Source organism: Amblyraja radiata, unplaced genomic scaffold (assembly GCF_010909765.2).
Source record: "Amblyraja radiata isolate CabotCenter1 unplaced genomic scaffold, sAmbRad1.1.pri S92, whole genome shotgun sequence".
Lineage (NCBI taxonomy): Eukaryota > Metazoa > Chordata > Chondrichthyes > Rajiformes > Rajidae > Amblyraja > Amblyraja radiata.
Window position 1 is genome coordinate 122,710 of NW_022630174.1, and position 19,091 is coordinate 141,800.

The following is a 19,091-nucleotide window of genomic DNA, read 5'->3' on the forward strand; positions in this document are numbered from 1 at the left end:
TCCGTCGAGGGAAGAGATAAAACAAGTTTTGTTTCCTCCACCCCCCACATAATACAAAACTAAAGATACGCTAACACATACAAATAAAACAGACTGAAAACAACCAAAAGAAAAAAATGACGAGAGGCTGTATGTGGAGGCTGCCACTTACGGCGCCACCCGCTGGTCTTTAGTCACACATGTACTTGAAACTGCTGACTATCATTACAAAATTGCATACAGTGAAATGTCAAAAAGGACAAAGGACTTGTCTGCTTGTTTCATCACCGGTAATATCAAGCGGAAATACATTTCCAATGGTTCACTGATCAAAAACGTTAGAAATGCAAGCATTACAATCCATGTACAAGATGGTGTGGATGAGGGATATTCACAGGACTACTATAGCTCACAGATATGTACCTCCTCAAGGGAGCAGTACCTAAGTTAGACACAAAGTCCAAGGATAATTCAACAGGTCAGGCATCATCTTCAGAAAAAAACGATGGATGATGTTTCAGGTCAGGATACTTATTCTACTGAGTTACTCCAGCACTTCTATCTTTGGTATAAACCAGCACCTGCAGTTGTGTTTTCACATTCTGCAGGAATATCGATTCAGTCCATCAGGTCTGTTCTGCCTTTCATTAAGATCATCACTGACTTAATGTATACATTCACCCAGTTTATCATGAATCGATCCCCACTATCTTGAAAATATTCTATGAGCCTGCATTGTCTACACTTTGACAAACATAGTTGCAAACACGTATGCCGTTGTCAGAGAACCAAAATGCAAATGCATTAAATGGGCAACCCCTTATTTCAGTCTAAAGAAATCCCTCCTAATCTCCTTCCCAAAGGAACTTCCTTTAAATCTGAGGGTATGAACTCTACTCCTAGACTCTCCCACTAGTGGATGGGAAAAAGAAGAACAACTAAAATGTTGTGTCCCAGTCGCACAGGAGGCCTGGTCCCATTCCTCAACACAATCGTAGCATTAAGCAGGATCGTTTTTGATCAAATTTAATTACAAAGCAGAGAGGAAGTGGTCAAGATGAGAGTTTTAGTAATATATATGGAATAGAATAGATGGAAGATAGATATAATCGGTATTGACACTGTTGCATTATAATCAAGAGTTCATGTGTTGTTGGCATCTTAAATAGCAGATCTCTTCTGATCTTGATCAGGGTTCAAAAAATTGGTGGCACAGATCAGCAATGCCAACAACCTGTCATAACCAGAATGACAATGTTGCAAGGCTCCACATAAAATGTGATTCTACACTATAACATATCACAAAAGCGTTGATGGGCTGATTTAGAAAAAAAGAATGGGAAGTTTTATACAAAAGAAAATCTTCACATTTTTTCATATTTACAGATTTATTTCCAAGAGGCTCCCTTCTATTTGTATTTCAATGCCAGTTACAACAGAATCCCTTAGCTGGTTGCAGAGATCTTTCCCTGAAATAGACATTCACACAGCAGCAAACAATGATGTCCTTATCGCTAGATCCCGATTATTTCTATTAAGCTTTTTCTGCAACACATCGACAAGTTGCGTCTTTTCCAATAATGCTTCTTCGTTTTCACGGAGTTTTACCTTGAGGTCTTCCAGTAACTGAGAAAGTTAACGTGATTAATACCTCCTGACAGTGATAAAAAGTGGGCAACATAGAATGGAAATCACACATACGCAACATTTGAAATTCAAGAGCACCAATTCTTCAATTCCACCTTGTTATTAAGATATTAAAATTAAAATTATCATAATGAAATCACGGGATGAAATCATTAATTTGCATTCAATGGTTCAATGGTCCTTTATTGTCACGTGTACTGAGGTACAGTAAAATTTGATTTACCACACAGTCATATCAAAAAAGCAACAAGACACAAAACTACATAAAGATTAAACATAAACAGTCACCACAGCGGTGTGTGAGAATCTCTAGGGCACCCAGCATAGGCGGAGACCCACAGCCATCAGTTCAATGCCCAGGCTACACACATGCTCCTTCACCGACCGCTGTACTCTCTCTGCAGTCCCTGTCAGACCAAAGTCAGAAAGCTGTCCGAACTCGCACCGGACTCCAAGATCACTGCACTCAAGGCAATCCCACCGAGTCTTGTATTCTTTTATAGTTTACTCGATATGTGACAATTAACTAAACTAAATCCCATCTGCATCTTCTCCTGTACAATGTCATCTATTATATACTAACAGGAAGCACTCCTCGACAAACTTGAGCAATTTTTTGGCACCATACCTTTGGCAAGGGAAAACTGAAAACATTTAGTCAGAACCTCATCTGTTCCCATCCTTGCTTATTTTAACTGGCTGGGAAACATTTCTGCCAGACCTGATGGACATTTCTGCCGGACCTGCCGAACCAGCCAACGTTGCTTATAAGGGACCTTTATTGTTCAATTAACATTGGAATGTCGTAAACCATGTAACTAATTTGAAAATAGCAAATATGTGATAATGTACTAATGTGGTGGATCAACTACTTGAAATTTTGGGGAAAAGACTGGAAACGTCACCCTGGAAAACACATTTATTTTTCTAAAATATGCCAAAATAAAATATTTCACATCCACCTGAGCCACCAAACACGATTTAATTTAACATTTCATTTGAAAATTGGCACTTCAGCTGCAGCATTCTCTCAGTATTTTACTGGAAGCATCAGGCATGACTTTCTGCTTAAATCATTTGAGTAGGACTTTTCAATAAAATGTTGTAGTCTATTTTGAAGTACAACCTTCTAAAACCAAGTGTGAAGTCATCCTTTCAATTTCCTTGAAAAGATCCGACACACGACGTGACACGGTTTAACAATAGTCTTTGCTTTAGAAAATAACAGGCATTGTTAATTGTTATTGTTAAAAAGAAAACTTGCAATATTTTGGACTGAATTTTCAGGCTTTAAAGTGAAATCCAACTGCAGAAATGCAAACACAAAGTACACAGATCACTGTAATAGCTCACTCAGTGAGGGTAACACATATTCAACTGGAATTGATGTTACCTTAAGGTGTTCATCTCTCACGTGTAGCTGGGTCTCTTTGTCCGGATATTGGTCTATGAACTGCACTACCAGCTGTTCATACTGAGCCAGCTGCTCAGATAAACCAGCCACCAAAGACTTACCTGTAGTAGACCTGAAGCTCAGTGCCTGCAGAATAATTGATCACTATTAATAACTGCATCATAGTGAATCAGACTTTAGAGAAAACAGTATTGAAATATTCAGTGACTTGAGAAGTGCATTAATGTGGAATGCATGGAAGCCAATGTATTTTTAAAAAATTGCAACGCAACTGCTGCAAAATGCAGTCCATTTGGAGACTACGTAATTGGCCTCATGTATTTTAACATGCTCACAGGCTTTCCCACAATGAATTCTCATATTGAGGGGGGGGGGAATTGGATAGACAGACACAATGTGTTGGATTAACTCTGCAGGTAAGGTGGTATCTCTGCAATAAAAGGATGGTTGATGTTTCGGGTCAGGACCCTTCTACAAATTTATCGTGGTCTTTTCTTGCTTCCCGATCCACCCCCTACAATCAGTCTAATGAAAGGTCCCAACCTGAAACTTCACGCATCCTTTTTCACCCAAGCCACTGAGTTTAGTTTAGTTCAGATTAGTTTAGAGATACCCCACTTTGGCCCACACAGTCCACCCCAACCAGCAATCCATGTGCATTAACACTATCCTACACACAAGGGACACTTTACAGTTATACCTAGCCAATTAGCCTACAAACCAGTGCGTATTTGGAGTTTGTGAGGACACCTGAGATCCCGGAAAAAATCCACGCAGGTCACGGGGAGAACTTGCAAACTCTGTACAGACAAGCACCTGTAGTCAGGATCGAACCCGGTTCCCTGGCACTGTAAGGCAGCAACTCCACCGTTGCACCACCATTACTCTAGCAGTGTGGCCATTCTTGATATAAACGAGCATCTGCGTTTCTTTGTATCTGGGATGCAAGTCTGTTTTGCTAGTAATACTGGGAAATGGGGAAGTGTCCTGGAGAGCCACACACGCGAGGTGGGAGTGACCATAGGAGTCGCGCGGGCCCAATCCACCCTCCGAACAAACGCGCCGCCGCCCGGAACGTGCACCGGTTGTCTAGACTAGCCCCACAGGCCTCCCAGGGGACCGAGGTGAAGCCGGATGGCGAGGTCTGCCTGGGCTGAGGGAGCCTAAGCAGCGGCGGTGATGGAAACCTCAGCAGCAACGGGAGCTTCGGCGGTGGCGGGAGCCTCAGCGGCAACGGGATCTTCAGCGGCAACGGGATCCTCAGCGACAGTGGGGCTTCACGATCGACCCGCAATCATCGTTCAATGAGAGTGGGGGGGGGGGTGGGGGGTAAGGGAAGACAATGGGGACCGGGCGTGAGGGGACTGCCGTGAAGAACAATGGGACTCCGGCGATAATACAATTACAAATTTTGTAAATGCAATGCAACAACAGGAAATTACAAAAATACTTACCTCCGATGATGCAAGGGACTCTTCAATTCCACAAATGCACCTCCACGTGATTCTATTTTAATGTGGCTGCAAAATAACCAAAATAATAATTAAATAGAATTGGTACAGAGCAGACACGCAGAGAAGATTAGTTTAACCGGGCATCATCAGTGGCACGGACATTGTGGGCCAAAGGGCCTGTTCCTGTGCTGTACTGTTCTATGGTCTATGCTCTTGAGTTTACATTTAGTTTTTTGTCACGTGTACCGAGGTACAGTGTAAAGCTTTTGTTGTGTGCAGACCAGTCAGCAGAAGAACAATACACGTTTGCAATCGACCCATTTACAGCGCAAGATAAACACCAGCAAAGTCTGATCAAAGATAGTCCAAGGGTCGTCAAAGAGGTAGATAATAGTTCAGTACTAATGATGCGAATTATGAGATTAGCAGATGGCAGATTGAGGAAAGAGACACTCAATGCAAAGCAGACCAGTGGCAGATAATAAAGAGACATTAAAGTGAATGGAGAGGAGGAATTTCCTTAATCAGAGGGTGGTGAATCTGTCTAATTCATTGCCACAGAAGGATGTGGAGGCCAGGTCAATGGATATTTTATGGCGGAGATTGATAGATTCTTGATTCGTGCGGGTGTCAGACGTTATGGGGGAGAAGGCAACAAGTATGAAGGCAACTGGGCTCTAAAATTAAGGTAGTTCCAATGTGTTAAATTATCATACATCTAAATTCCTTACAATCAATAAGCAGAGCAGGATTAAGGGCTCAAAGATGCCCCAATAATGGTCAATATTGGGGAGTTGCAATAATGGACAATGCAATGCAATACACAAAATATTTCTGCAACAGTGGATACGTGGAACTTGGGACCTCAATTATTTTTGAAGCAGGGTCAAATTTCACTTGACTTTTGGTCATTGAACATGTACATGGTTTCACTTTGATGAACGTAGCTTTCAATGAACACATAATATCAACACATAGTTCAAGGGTATTATTTCTCTAGCCAATGGAAAGCTAGCATATTACAAAACAAAATGGTTAAAATAGGAAATATCCTGAGCACACTAGATGCAACAATGGAAATAAAACGGTGGCAGCTGAATGGTGTAACATGTATGGATCACAAGACAAAGGAGCTGCCATTTAAAACAGGTGTGCAGGAATTTCCTCTCTCAGTGGAAGATGAATCTCTGGATTTTTCTATCCTGGATGATTGTCGAGGTTAGATCACATGAGGTATTCAAACGCAAGGTAGATCAATCAAATCATGTTATCAATTAGGTCCACTTAATATAAATAATGTTCACAAAATCCACATTACATCCAATTCACACGAATAAAATAACCATTACAGCAGAATTACCTGTATCAAATCATACACAAACGTCCCAAATTACCTTAATTTCACAGATTGCATCACCTCACAAAATGGTGCAAAAACAGCAAATTAAAAGTTAAGACACAGATTAAAGTTGCATCTCAATGTAATTAGTTTAACATCATATTCCATAACTGTGGCACAGTTGATCATCTTATTTACAACGACTGTTTCTAAAACTGGCTCTACTTGTTGAGAAAGTTTGCCATCCTACACTGCACAAAAGTAGAACACAGCTTGATAGCCAATTGCAAACTTGAGCCTTACAGCACCTCCTGTCAGCTGTTATTTAATTCTGCAAGTATGGCCAAAGTTTTCCTTTGCCGATATTGGACTTATCTGTATTTAATCCCATTTCCATTTCCATGTGCAAGGACACAAACAAATTGCTTTTTCCATTGAGCACTTTCCATTTTTCAGCATTCCAATCATTTTGAATTATTGTCACTGCTAGGATGCAGGAAAACAAACCAGCTGATTTTGACATGGCAAAGTTCCCCCAATAACCAGATAAAATATTCTGGTGAAGTTGGTTTTTGTTTAAGTATTAGGCATCAAAAATCCCCGGTATTCATTAGACAGTATCATTGAACGTAAAACGACAGATTAGGCCTCTAGTTCATCCAGAATTGGCACCTCGGACAGTGAAGCACTTCCTTATCATTGGATTGGCAATTCCCGCAGATTATGTGTCTATAAACTGACTCAGAAGCAAATCCTGCTCTATTCTCAAAGTAACTAAAACTCAAAACAAAGAAACCAATGGAATTTGCACTCATAAAATGAGCAACACAATGGCGCAGCCGGTAGAGCTACTACCTCACAGTACCAGAGACCTTGGTTCAATACGGACATTGGGTACAGTGGAGTTTGAGTGACTGTGTCGGTTTCCTCCGGGTGTTCCAGCTTCCTCCCACATCCCTGACACATGCAGCTTTTTATGTTCCGTAAATGGCCTCCATAAAATTGCCACTAATGTGTAGGGAGTGTTTGAAAAAGGGGGAAACATAGTGTAGCTCTGGGTAATAGAACCCGCGTGATTGACTGGAGGGAGGATTCACTGAGCGCGGGAGGGTGTTCTATTGGCAGTGTTTTTGCTGTAACTATCAGTAACTGTCAGTCCAGCGCCCACACTTGTGGAAGCCACATTGTAAATTTGGTTCCACTCTCGTTGGCTCGTTGTTTCGTTAAAATAAAACAATTCAAGCCAACTTACCGTCTCTGTCTCGCCAAAATAGCCTGTTTTGGGACATAAGACAATAAAACATGCTTGACAATAAAACACTCTTGAACCAGTATGAATGTCGAGACCAACTGGCGCCTGAGCAAGGCGATCCTTTGCGTGCTGGTCTGCATCAGCGTGCAGACTGTAAGAGGTCTGCTGACATCCATTACAATCATTCCACTCTAAAATATTTATTTACCCTTCACCTGTACACTGTGGATGGTTTGATTGCAATCATGTATAGGCCTTCCTTTACCTGCAGCATGCAATGTCAAGCTTTTCATATGACAATGAACAACTAAACTAAAATCGGTGATCGATGGGCACCATAGAATCACTGGTCCGAAGCGTCTGATTCATGTTGTATCTCTAAACTATATTAAAATCGTTTCAAACCAAAAGCTTGTGAAATTCCTAAATGTCTTTGCTTATGTGATGGAAATCACTTGGAAAACATATGTAATTTTGTGCACACAAGTCTCCACTATAAAATGTCCTGAAACATTTGGCTTCCCACACTCATACAGATATACAGGAGTGAACATCTTATCTAAATCAGCACTACACAAGTTAAGTGGAAAAGAAAATTACAATACCTGTATCAATCCAAATGTCACAATAAATTAAACAAATTTGATGCTCTTACCTCAAGAGGACAATTTCCAGATTGAATTTAGCCTTCTGATGACACAAAGAAAGCTATTGTCTACTGCGAGGGGAATTGATTACAAAAGGCACGCAGTTTCTGCGGATAGTCGCAACACTTTCCCTGAAAGATCTTTTACAGGAAAGTTCTCAGAATATAAAGATGTTAAGAATACTAAGTTGTTCAGGTTAAGTTTGTTCAACTGATAACTGAAATGGGATAAGGCGTGCTCTCTTCTCACTGTTGCCACAGTAGACGCAGAAGTGTAAATGTCCCACACTCCCAGTTCAAAAAAGCTACTGTCCCATCAGGTTCTTTAACTGATCCAATGCTACCACAGCAACGGAACATTACAGACCATCTCTTGGCAACAAGGCATTGTTTAATTTTCTGAATTCCATTTCATAGACAATAGACGATGTCATATGACAATTACCTGAATGGTGCAGGAGCAGGTCATTTGGCCCTTTGAGCCTGCACCACCATTCACTGTGATGATGGTTGATCATCCACAATCCGTGTCCCCTTCCTGCCTTCTCCCCATAGGATAGAATATAGATTATTGGAGGTGTTTCAGTTTGTTACTGCATCCAAATAATTTACCACATCAAATTCCTTTAGTCCACTGGAAATAGATCACCAAACTTCAGAGATTTCCTGCTTCTATCGCCATAATCTCCAAGCACTATGTCATTAATCCTAACATCGATTTCTTTCAATTCCTACCTTCCACACATATAGAAACATAATAGCCCTGTCCCACGGTGAGAGTTCATTCCAAGAGTTCTCCTGAGTTTAAAAAAAATCAAACTCATGGTAAGCGCGGAGAATGAACGTAGCGGGTGCGTCAGAGCTCGGGGACGTCTCTTAGCGCTAATGGCAGGTACTCGGGAAGAATCGCTAACGGCAGGAAAGCCCGGGAAGACTCGTGAAGATTTTTCAACATGATGAAAAATGTCCACAAGAACCCCGAGTACCGAGGAGTGGCCAGTATCGTAAACCTCCGAGTTCGAATCAGGGCAAACTCGGGAGAACTCATGGAATGAACTCACACCGTGGGACAGGGCTTTAATTGTGCCCTCCATTGTAGAGATAGAACTGAACAGCGTTTAATTATTCTGCAATTTATTTGTTTCCAACCAGGGTTTCTAACCAAGAGACTTATTTTTGTTTTCAATTACATTTCATCAGAACTGGAAGCTATAAAACAAGCTTATATTTCTCACTTTTTCCCAGTTCTCATGAAAAGTTGTTGACCTGAGATGTGAACTATGTTCCTCTCACCACAAACGAGAGTGAGTAGCTCCAACATTTTCTGCTTCTCTGCAGCCATCAGGCTATTAAACAATACAACCTCCAAATAAGATCTGAACTACATTGACTTCAGATCAGCGGGTTTTTTTGCACTATTATTGTTTGTTGGCTAATTTTATGTGTGTGTACATATGCAAATGTATATATGTGTGTGAGAGAGAGCGAGAGAGAGAGATCCCACATAGGAGATGCTCCATCGTCCTCTGAGGCAGAAAATTCCAGACTCACAACTCTCTTTGAGAAAAAGTGTTTCCTCGTCTGTGTTCTAAATGCTTTAACCCTTATTCGTAAACTGTGGCCCCTAGTTCTGGACTTCCCCAACATTGGGAACATTTTTCCTTCCTCCAGCGTGTCCAAACTTTAATAATCTTATATGTTTCGATAAAATACCCTCTCATCCTTCTAAACTCCAGAGTATACAAGCCCAGCCGTTCCATTCACTCAGCATATGACAGTCCTGCCATCCCGAGAATTAACCTTCTAAATCTATGACACAATGCTGGGTGGAAGTGTGAACTGTGAGGATACTATGGTCCCCTAATTTGAGGAAGGAAATTCTTGCTGCTGAGGGACTGCAGCATAGATTTACAAGGTTAATTCCCGGGATGGCGGGATTGTCATATGCTGAGAGAATGGAGTGGCTGGGATTGTATACTCTGTAGTTTAGAAGGATGAGAGTGGATCTTATTGAAACATATACGATTATTAAAGGTTTGGACACGCTAGAGGCAGGAAACATGTTCCCTATATTGGGGGAGTCCAGAACCAATGGCCACAGTTTAAGAATAAGGAGTAAGCCATTTAGAACGGAGACAAGGAACCATTTTTCTCAGAGAGTTGTGAATCTGTGGAATTCTCTGCCTCAGAGGACGATGGTGATGGTTCTCTGAATTATTTCAAGAGAGAGCTAGATAGGGCTCTTAAAGTTCGCAGAGTCATGTGATATGGGGATAAGGCAGGAACAGGGTACTGATTGGGCTGAATTCGATGGAATCTAGATTTGATTCTAAGTTGGAACCTATTCTCCAGACATTAAATCAACACCAAGAGATTGTAAAGGAACTAGAAGAAATTGCTGAGACCAGCACTGAAACTACAAAAACAATTATCGCCGAGAACAAACGCCTATCAAAGTTATTGCATCAAATAACCGAAAAATGTACTGACTTGGAGGGACGACATAAGCGTCAGAATTTAAGAATCGTGGGCGTCCAGGAAGACAGAGAGGGGAGTCGTGACCCCCGTGAATTTGCTGCAGAGCTACTGAAAAAAGTATTGAACCTGGATCAAGCACCATTGCTTGCCCGAGCACACAGAGTGTCGAGACGTCGCCCACGGGAGTGCGCCCCTCCAAGACAACAGATAGTGAAGGTGCAATATGACCTTGTTTTGGATGATATGATGAAGACAATTGTCCAAAGCAGAAATCTCGTATTGGAAGGAGATAAGATTAGTATATTTAGAGATTATCCTGTGGAAGTTGCCAAGAAGAGAGCGCTGTTTACAGAAACAAGAAGAATACTGAAGAACATAAAATATTTGAGATACGATCTGTTATACCCCGCAACATTAAGAGTTACCTACTAGACGAAGGAACACTTCTTCATCAAGCACACAGAAGCACTTGAATTTGCCAAGAGTATCGAGGATAAGACCGAAGATTGAATAATATTCAACACTCAACACTTACCTGGATATTGTTATCCCGCAGAGAAGATATGGAACTCTAAACTCTAAACTATTATTTTTAAGAGCTGCCCAAAATCTGCAACAAGAATTGGGAAAATATCTTGCTACTGATATATAATATTTACATTTTAGTACTAATTTCTAACAACTATTAATAATCATGAATACTAACTACTACTAATTATTGTTAACAGGATCAACTGAGAATTAATTAAAAGTATGAAATATAAGTAAAGTGCGATCCATGTACTCTATAATTAAAATATATAGTGGTTCTCTCTCTAATATTTTTGATTTTGAGTATTCTTTGACAAATGTTTATGTTATACGAGACTAACATTTCAATTTAAGAGTAATAATTATATCATTAATGGAATATAACCATTTTTTCCCCCCCCCCCCCCCCCCCCCCCATAAATTGCTTGCACTGAATTTGAAACTTTTCTTTTAAGGAAAGTACGGAGCTAGTAATTTTTTTTTAACCAAAAGCTACGAGAAGTCCTTAGATGCTTAGCCACATTAGGGTGGCTATCACTAGCTGCACTAATCTTAGCTGTAGTTTTTTTATTTTTCAACCTTTTACACTTTACTAATACATTTTTTTACTACTTCTTTTACCTTATATATTATATTTTGTATTTGGAATGGAATATTTTATACAGGGAGATATGTTCGGATGGAAAACAGACGAGACTTAAAATTCATCTACCTGATGTTCGAGTATAAGGTAGGATTGAGTGTGCTGAGCCATCTGCTCTAACCACTCTAATCACAAGATGCAAGACGTGATAGAAAAATTGGGGGCGAAGGAATTAAATTCTGTAGTTGGAATGTTAAGGGAATTAATGAACCTATAAAGAGAGGCAAAGTGTTAGCTCATTTAAAATCATTGAAAACAGATATAATATTTCTCCAGGAGACACACCTGAAAAAGGAAGCACAACATAGATTGAAAGCAAAATGGATTGCTAAAGTGTACCACTCCTCATTCTCACATAAATCTAGAGGGGTTGCAAAATTAATTCGTAAAGGTATACCCTTTAAACATATATCAACGATAGAAGATATTGAAGGCAGATATATTGTAATAATAGGGGAGTTATACTCAAAAAAGGTGATTCTCCTTAATGTGTATGGACCAAATTTTGATAGCCCCCTCTTTTTTAAGAGAATACTTAACAATATCCCGTAATGTACATAACAAAACTTAATAATTGGTGGATACTTAAATTGTACATTGGATGCTTATTTGGATAGATCATCAACTCAAAGAAAACTAAAATCCCAATCAAAAGAATTTCTAAACTCATATATTAATACTACCAACATTAAGGATGTTTGGAGAATTGAAAACCCATCGGGTCGAGAATATTCATTTTACTCACCAGTACATAAAACCTACTCAAGGATAGATTATTTTTTAGTAGACTCAAAATTTATCCCATTTACCTATAACTCGCAATATCATAATATCATAATTTCAGACCATGCTCCACTAACATTTATGATTAAATTAAACGGAATGGTAGAGACACAGTCACAGAGGAGACTTAATCCCCAAATCTTAAAAGAAAAGTTATGTAATGAATACCTCGTAAAAGAGATTAATATGATTTATGAGGCTAATGATAGCCCTGAAATCTCTGCTTCCCTTCTTTGGGAAACATTTAAAGCATTTGTGCGATGGGCATTAATCTCTTCTCAATCATATCTTAACAAAGAGAATAGGGCCAAACAACATAAATTGGAAACGGAAATACGGCAATTAGACATAGAAAATGCAGCAGCACCATCCCTAATAAAACACAATTAAATTGCAGTACAGAAATATAAATTGAACAAGATATACTCAGACCAAGTTATAACACTTTATCAACATACAAAACAATTAAATTTTGAATTGGTGATACACCACACAAACTATTAGCGCTACAACTTCGTAAACTGGACGGGGAAAAAACAATTTACAAAATTAGAACAGACAAGGGAGAAACACTAACACTGCCTAAAGATATTAATGATAGATTTTTACAATACTATCAAAAATTGTACTAATCTAAAATGACAGAACAATCAGCAGGAATGGAAACATTTCTGCAGAAATGTAAGCTTGTGGGTTTAGATTAGAAAGAGAGAGAATCACTAGGTGCTGAAATTACGATAAAATACATCGAAGAGTCAATTAAATCTTTAAAAACGGAAAGGCTGCAGGTCCTGATGGTCTAAGCTCTGAATTTGATAAAAAATGTTATGATCTGGTTTCTCCACGCCTACACACACTATACAATTACGCTTACACTTACGCTTACAAGGATGTTCACTCTCCCCACTATTATTTGCTCTTGCAATCGAACCCCTAGCAGACACGTTAGAACCCATACAGGAATATACGGATATAACACTAGAGAAACAAGGAATAAAATGTCCTTATATGCAGATGATGAACTAATATATATTAAAAAGTTAGAAACAAGTATTCCAAATCTATTAAATTTAATAACTCAATTTGGTCAGTTCTCAGGATATAGAATTAATTGGAATAAAAGTGAAATCATGCCAATAACAAAACTCAATCTACATAAATTACAACAATCCCCTTTTAAAATAGTTAAAGATACATTTAAATACTTAGGAATCTATGTAACTAAGACATATACCTCTTTATTTAAACTAAATTTTCCACCCTTACTGAATAAACTACAGAAGAATATTCAATGCTGGAAATTTTTTTCCATGTCATTGCTTAGTAGAATTAATGCTATAAAAATGATCTTCTTACCGCAACTACTGTACCTATTTCAATTAATCCCGATATATATCCAAAAACATTTTTTCAAAAAAGTCGACTCCATTGTTACAAGTTTTATCTGGGATTATAAGAATCATAGAATAAGTGAAAAACATATATGTAAGTCAAAGATAAATGGAGGTTTGGCCTTCCTAAATTTCTTGTTTTATTTTATCAAATCCGGTTAATACCCACAGAGCGATTTACAATTTTCAAAACGTATCACACATGAATTCAAATTGCTTATAATATCATTTGAAGGGTTAAATATATTGCATTACTGCACACTGTGTAAAAATACTTGATCCCAATTGTTTGTTCAGTGACTGTTACTGATGTGACTGAGGAAGACGCTAATTGCCGCAATCGTCATCCGTAATGTTATATAAAATGTACCCGCAACAGAAAATATAGCGAGTTGTAACGTTTTGTACAACTGATCGCTACTTCAACCAGACAATGGAATATCCAGTAATTTACACCGTGGTGAGAATTTATTTCCCAGTTCTTGCAGCAGCAGGTGTTCCTGGTAAGGTGCTGGATCTTGGTGCTATTGGTGTTCCTCCGTCTTTATATTGCGCTTTCTGCACCGTAGAATACTCCTACCCCGCTATCTATGTTTTCAGGTCATTGCATGAATTGTGTCGGTGGAAACTGCAAAGGGAACATTTTTCTATGGATTTTAATTTATGTTACTTGCATATTTTAAGTGTTGATGAACGTTTGAATGAGATTTTCAATTCTTTCAGACATTTATATGTATTACGGGATTGCCATATAATGCAATATGGATGTGTGCTTTTATAAATGGAAGATGCTCTATTCCAAAAATATTTACATCAAGTAACAAATAGAACAAGCCGTTTGATAGTTATGCGGCACAAAACATGGATATTCGGCCAAAATCGCCCATGCTGACCATAATGCCCCATTTATACTAGTACCACATGCCAGCGCATCGCCCATATGCCTCTAAACCTTTCCTATACGTATTTTTACGGAAGAGAAATCATCTCTCGAACCCTCAATTGCATGTTTGAGGTGATAGCCAAGAAGATGGATGAAGGTTGGGGTGTAAATGTTACTTATATGCATAGTGGTAAGATTTTTGAAACGTTCCCGCATGGCAGGTTGATCCAGAATGCTAAAACACAAGGGATGTGCCGCTTTATAATAAACTGGTCGCAAAATTGACTTGGTTGGTAGAAGGCACGGTACCGGTTTCGGATTAGGTTTGTTGTTGGCTCATGTAACATTGGACAAAGTCAGCATGGCTTTATGAAGGTCAAATCTCGTCTGACGAATCTTATAGAATTTATCGAGGTTGTAACCAGTAGAGTGAATAAGGGAGAACCAGTGGATGTGTTATATCTGGACTTTCAGATGGCTTTCGACAATGTCCAACATAAGAGATTAGTATACAAACTTAAAGCACACGGGATTGGGGGTTCGGTATTGATGTGGATAGAGAACTGGCTGGCAGACAGGATGCAAAGTGTAGAAGTAAACGGGTCCTTTTCACAATGGCAGGCAGTGACTAGTGGGGTACCGCAAGGCTCAGTTCTGGGATCCCAGCTATTTACGATATATATTAATGATTTGGGCGAGGGAATTGAATGCAACATCTCCAAGTTTGCGGGTGACACGAAGCTGGGGTGGGGGGCAGAATTAGCTGTGAGGAGGATGCTAGGAGGCTGCAAGGTGACTTGGATAAACTGGGTGAGTGGGCAAATGCATGGCAGATGCAGTATGATGTGGATAAATGTGAGGTTATCCACTTTGGTGGCAAAAACAGAAAAGTAGATTATTATCTGAATGGTGGCCGATTAGGAAAGGGAGACATGCAACGAGACCTGGGTATCATGGTACACCAGTCATTAAAAGTAGGCATGCAGGTGCAGCAGGCAGTGAAGAAGGCGATTGGTATGTTAGCATTCATAGCAAAAGTATTTGAGTATAGGAGCAGGGAGGTTCTACTGCAGTTGTACAGGGTCTTGGTGAGACCACACTTGGAGTATTGCGTACAGTTTTGGTCTCCTAATCTGAGGAAAGACATTCTTGCCATAGAGGGAGTAGAGATAAGGTTCACCAGACTGATTCCTGAGATGTCAGGACTTTCATATGACTGGATAGACTCGGTTTGTACTCGCTAGAATTTAGAAGATTGAGGGGGATCTTATAGAAACTTACAAAATTCTTAAGGGGTTGGACAGGCCAGATGCAGGAAGATTGTTCCCGATGTTGGGAAAGTACAGAACAAGGGGTCACAGTTTAAGGATAAGGGGGAAATCTTTTAGGACCGAGATGAGGAAAACATTTTTCACACAGAGAGTGGTGAATCTCTGGAATTCTCTCCCGCAGAAGGTAGTTGAGGCCAGTTCATTGACTATATTTAAGGAGTTAGATGTGGTCCTTGTGGCTAAAGGGATCAGGGGTATGGAGAGAAGGCAGGGACAGGATACTGAGTTGGATGATCAGCCATGATCATATTGAATGGCGGTGCAGCCTCGAAGGGCCAAATGGCCTCCTGCACATATTTTCTATGTTTCTATGTTTCTATGTAACGATGTACAGTGAAAACCATTGTTTCTCTTGATATCCATACTTATCAGATAATACTATTACATGTCAGATACTACTTTTAGAACATCTATTAACAAATCACTGATTCCCATACTATCTAGACCACACTTCTTCCCAAACTGATTCATGTAACGACTCAATCACCTAGTCCCAATTCCTCCGTCTATGTCGCATCTGCGCCCATAACAGGTCATCGGAGATGTCCTCAGTCTTTGGGAAACAGGGGGTCCCCTCTTCCTTTATAGAAGAGGCCCTATCGAGTGCTCCTCTATATCCCGCAGCCCCGTTCTTGCTCCCATCTCCCAATTCGTAAAAAGCACCGCGTGTCCTCACCTTCCACACCATCAGCCGTCACACACATCATATAATCCTCCAACATCTTCGCCACCTCCCACGGGATCCCACTACTGGGCACATCTTGCCATCTCCACCCCTTTCTGCTTTCCGCAGAGACCGTTCCCTCAGCAACTCCATGGTCAACTCGTCCCATCCCACCCATAAAACACCCCCTCTCCAGGTACTTTCCCCTGCGACCGAGGGTGATGGAAAACCTGTCCTTTTACCTCCCTACGCGACTCCATCAAAGGACACCGACAGTCTTTATATGTGAGACAGAGGTCCACCTGCACCTCCTCCATCCTCCTCTATTGTAATGGCTGCTTCAGATGTCAACTCCTGTACAGCGGCGAGAACAAACGCAGGTTCGGTGATCGTTACGCTGAACAACTCCGCTCAGTCCGCCTTAACCTGCATTATCTCCCGGTTGATCAGCACTTGAACTCAACGTCCCATTACCAATCTGACCTTTGCTCCATTGTCAGAGTGAGGCCCAGTGCAAATTGCAGGAATAGAACCGTATAGTTCGCTTGGGTCGTAAACACCCCCAGCGATAGGAACATTGACTTCTCGAACATCAAATAGCCCTTGATTTCCCTCTCTCTGCATCCCCTCCCCTCCCCAGTTCCCCCACTAGTCTTACTGTCTCCGACTACAATCCATCACTGTTCCGCCCACTCCACAGACATCAGGCTCAAGAGGGTGTCGACCCGAAACGTAACCCATTCCTTCTTTCCAGAGATGCTGCCTGTCCCGCTGAGTTACTCCAGCATTTTGTGTTTACCTTCATATAACCATATAAGCATATAACAATTACATTCGTGGCCGATAATACCGTACATACATATAATCCGGTCAAATTCAAGTACAATAGCCAGGGCACAGGAACACATATCGTTTCCATAGTTCTCAGCATTGTTGCGCATCAGTTCCACAGCCGAACTCTAATGTCCACAATTGGTTGTAGGTGAATAGGACAGTATCCTAACTTATGGAAAGGTCAGTCAGACATCTGATAACCGGTGAAGAAGCTGTTCCTGAGCCTGGCACTGCCCGATTGAAAGCATCTGAACCATTTGTCCGATGGGAGAAGGGATCAGTTAGTGTAAACGGCGTGAAATATATATTAGATTAGATCGGTTACTGTTCCGCTGAGGTGTGAGGATAAAAATTCTGGTCGGTGTGAATGACTTGTCTATACCTACAGCTCCCTGCAATGTCTTGCAGCTCCCTGTCTTGGGAACAGCTGCTTCCAAAGTATGTTCTGATGAAACCCGACGATGCTTTCTCTGGTGAATCTGATGAATCTGTAGTAGTTTGCAAGAGTCACCAAAGAATACCGATGTTTTTCATTATCCTAACGAAATAGTGACGATGCAATATGCCTTCTGAACTGTCTTATCAATGTGGCTGGTGCTTAACATTTCATCAACACCAAAATGTTTGGTTCTTGATTAATAACGGTATCAGATAATATGGGGTGAAGGCAGGAGAAGGGGTTGAAAGGGAAAGATAGATCAACCATTATTGAATGGTGGAGTAGACTAAGTGGATCAAATGGCCTAATTATGCTCCTATGACTTTTTAACATATTCGACGGATAGAGTCAAATGCAGGTGTATTGGGAGCATTGATATACATGGGTGCCAACAAGCTTCGACACAGAAATTTGTAGGTGGCCAGAAAAACATCTGGTGTGTTGGTCTTCATTTGTACTCTGGCTGCGCAGGTCACGTGACAAATTGAAAGTAATTCTATATTTTTCATTTATTTCAGTTAATTTAACGGCAATTGTGATCATGTGCCGCGCCAAATGTGGTCTCTCAAAATGCATTACCCGCTATTTCGTGGCCATGGCGGCAGCAGATCTGATGGTGGTTGTCATTGCTGTTATTTTGGAGAAGATCAATTATATCTATTCATTTGCAAATTTCTTGCTCGTACCACCCGCATGTTCTGTGACACTTGTTCTGGGAATGGTTGCCAATGATTGTTCTGTATGGTACACGGTTGCATTCACGTTTGATCGCTTCATCGCTATCTTCTGTCAACAGCTGCGTAATCGATATTGCACCGAAAGAACATCATGCGTGGTCATAGGGATAGTGGGCCTACTGAGCTGTGCTCAGTCATTTCCATTTTACTTTGTAGTGGATCCACGCCGCTGCGTTCCAAAAGCCGAATACATTACCTCCTCCGTGTGGCGAGCCTATGAGTCATTTGATAGTATCATGACGCCGCTTGTGCCAATATTTTTAATTCTCCTGTTCAATGCTTTAACCGTCAGGTACATTATAGCAGCGAACATAGTTCGCCGGGGACTCCGGAACAGCAGTGAGATTGAGAAGGATCCAGAGGTGGAGAATCGCAGAAAGTCAATGATTTTGTTGTTCGCTATATCAGCCAATTTCACAGTATTGTGGATTCCCTATGTCGTACGTTCTCTGAACTGGCAAGCGGAAAACTATAACTACGCGGACAAATATTTCAGCACGCCGATATATATTCTGCAACAATTCGGGTATATTTTCCTGTTAATCAGTTCCTGTAGCAACACATGTGTCTATGTATTGACACTGAGGAAATTCAGGGAGGAGCTGAAGAATGGCGTGAGTTATCTCGTTACATTAAATGGTTTGCT

The 19,091-nt window shown here is 40.5% G+C and overlaps 1 long non-coding RNA gene across 1 annotated transcript; it reads left to right on the forward strand.

Moving 5' to 3' along the window:
* Nucleotides 1-5,335: 5,335 nt before the first annotated feature.
* LOC116969639 lies at nt 5,336-9,076 on the forward strand. The gene is made up of 3 exons (XR_004410872.1): nt 5,336-5,420; nt 8,002-8,003; nt 9,035-9,076. It is a non-coding gene; the product is annotated as an uncharacterized LOC116969639 (long non-coding RNA).
* Nucleotides 9,077-19,091: the final 10,015 nt, after the last annotated feature.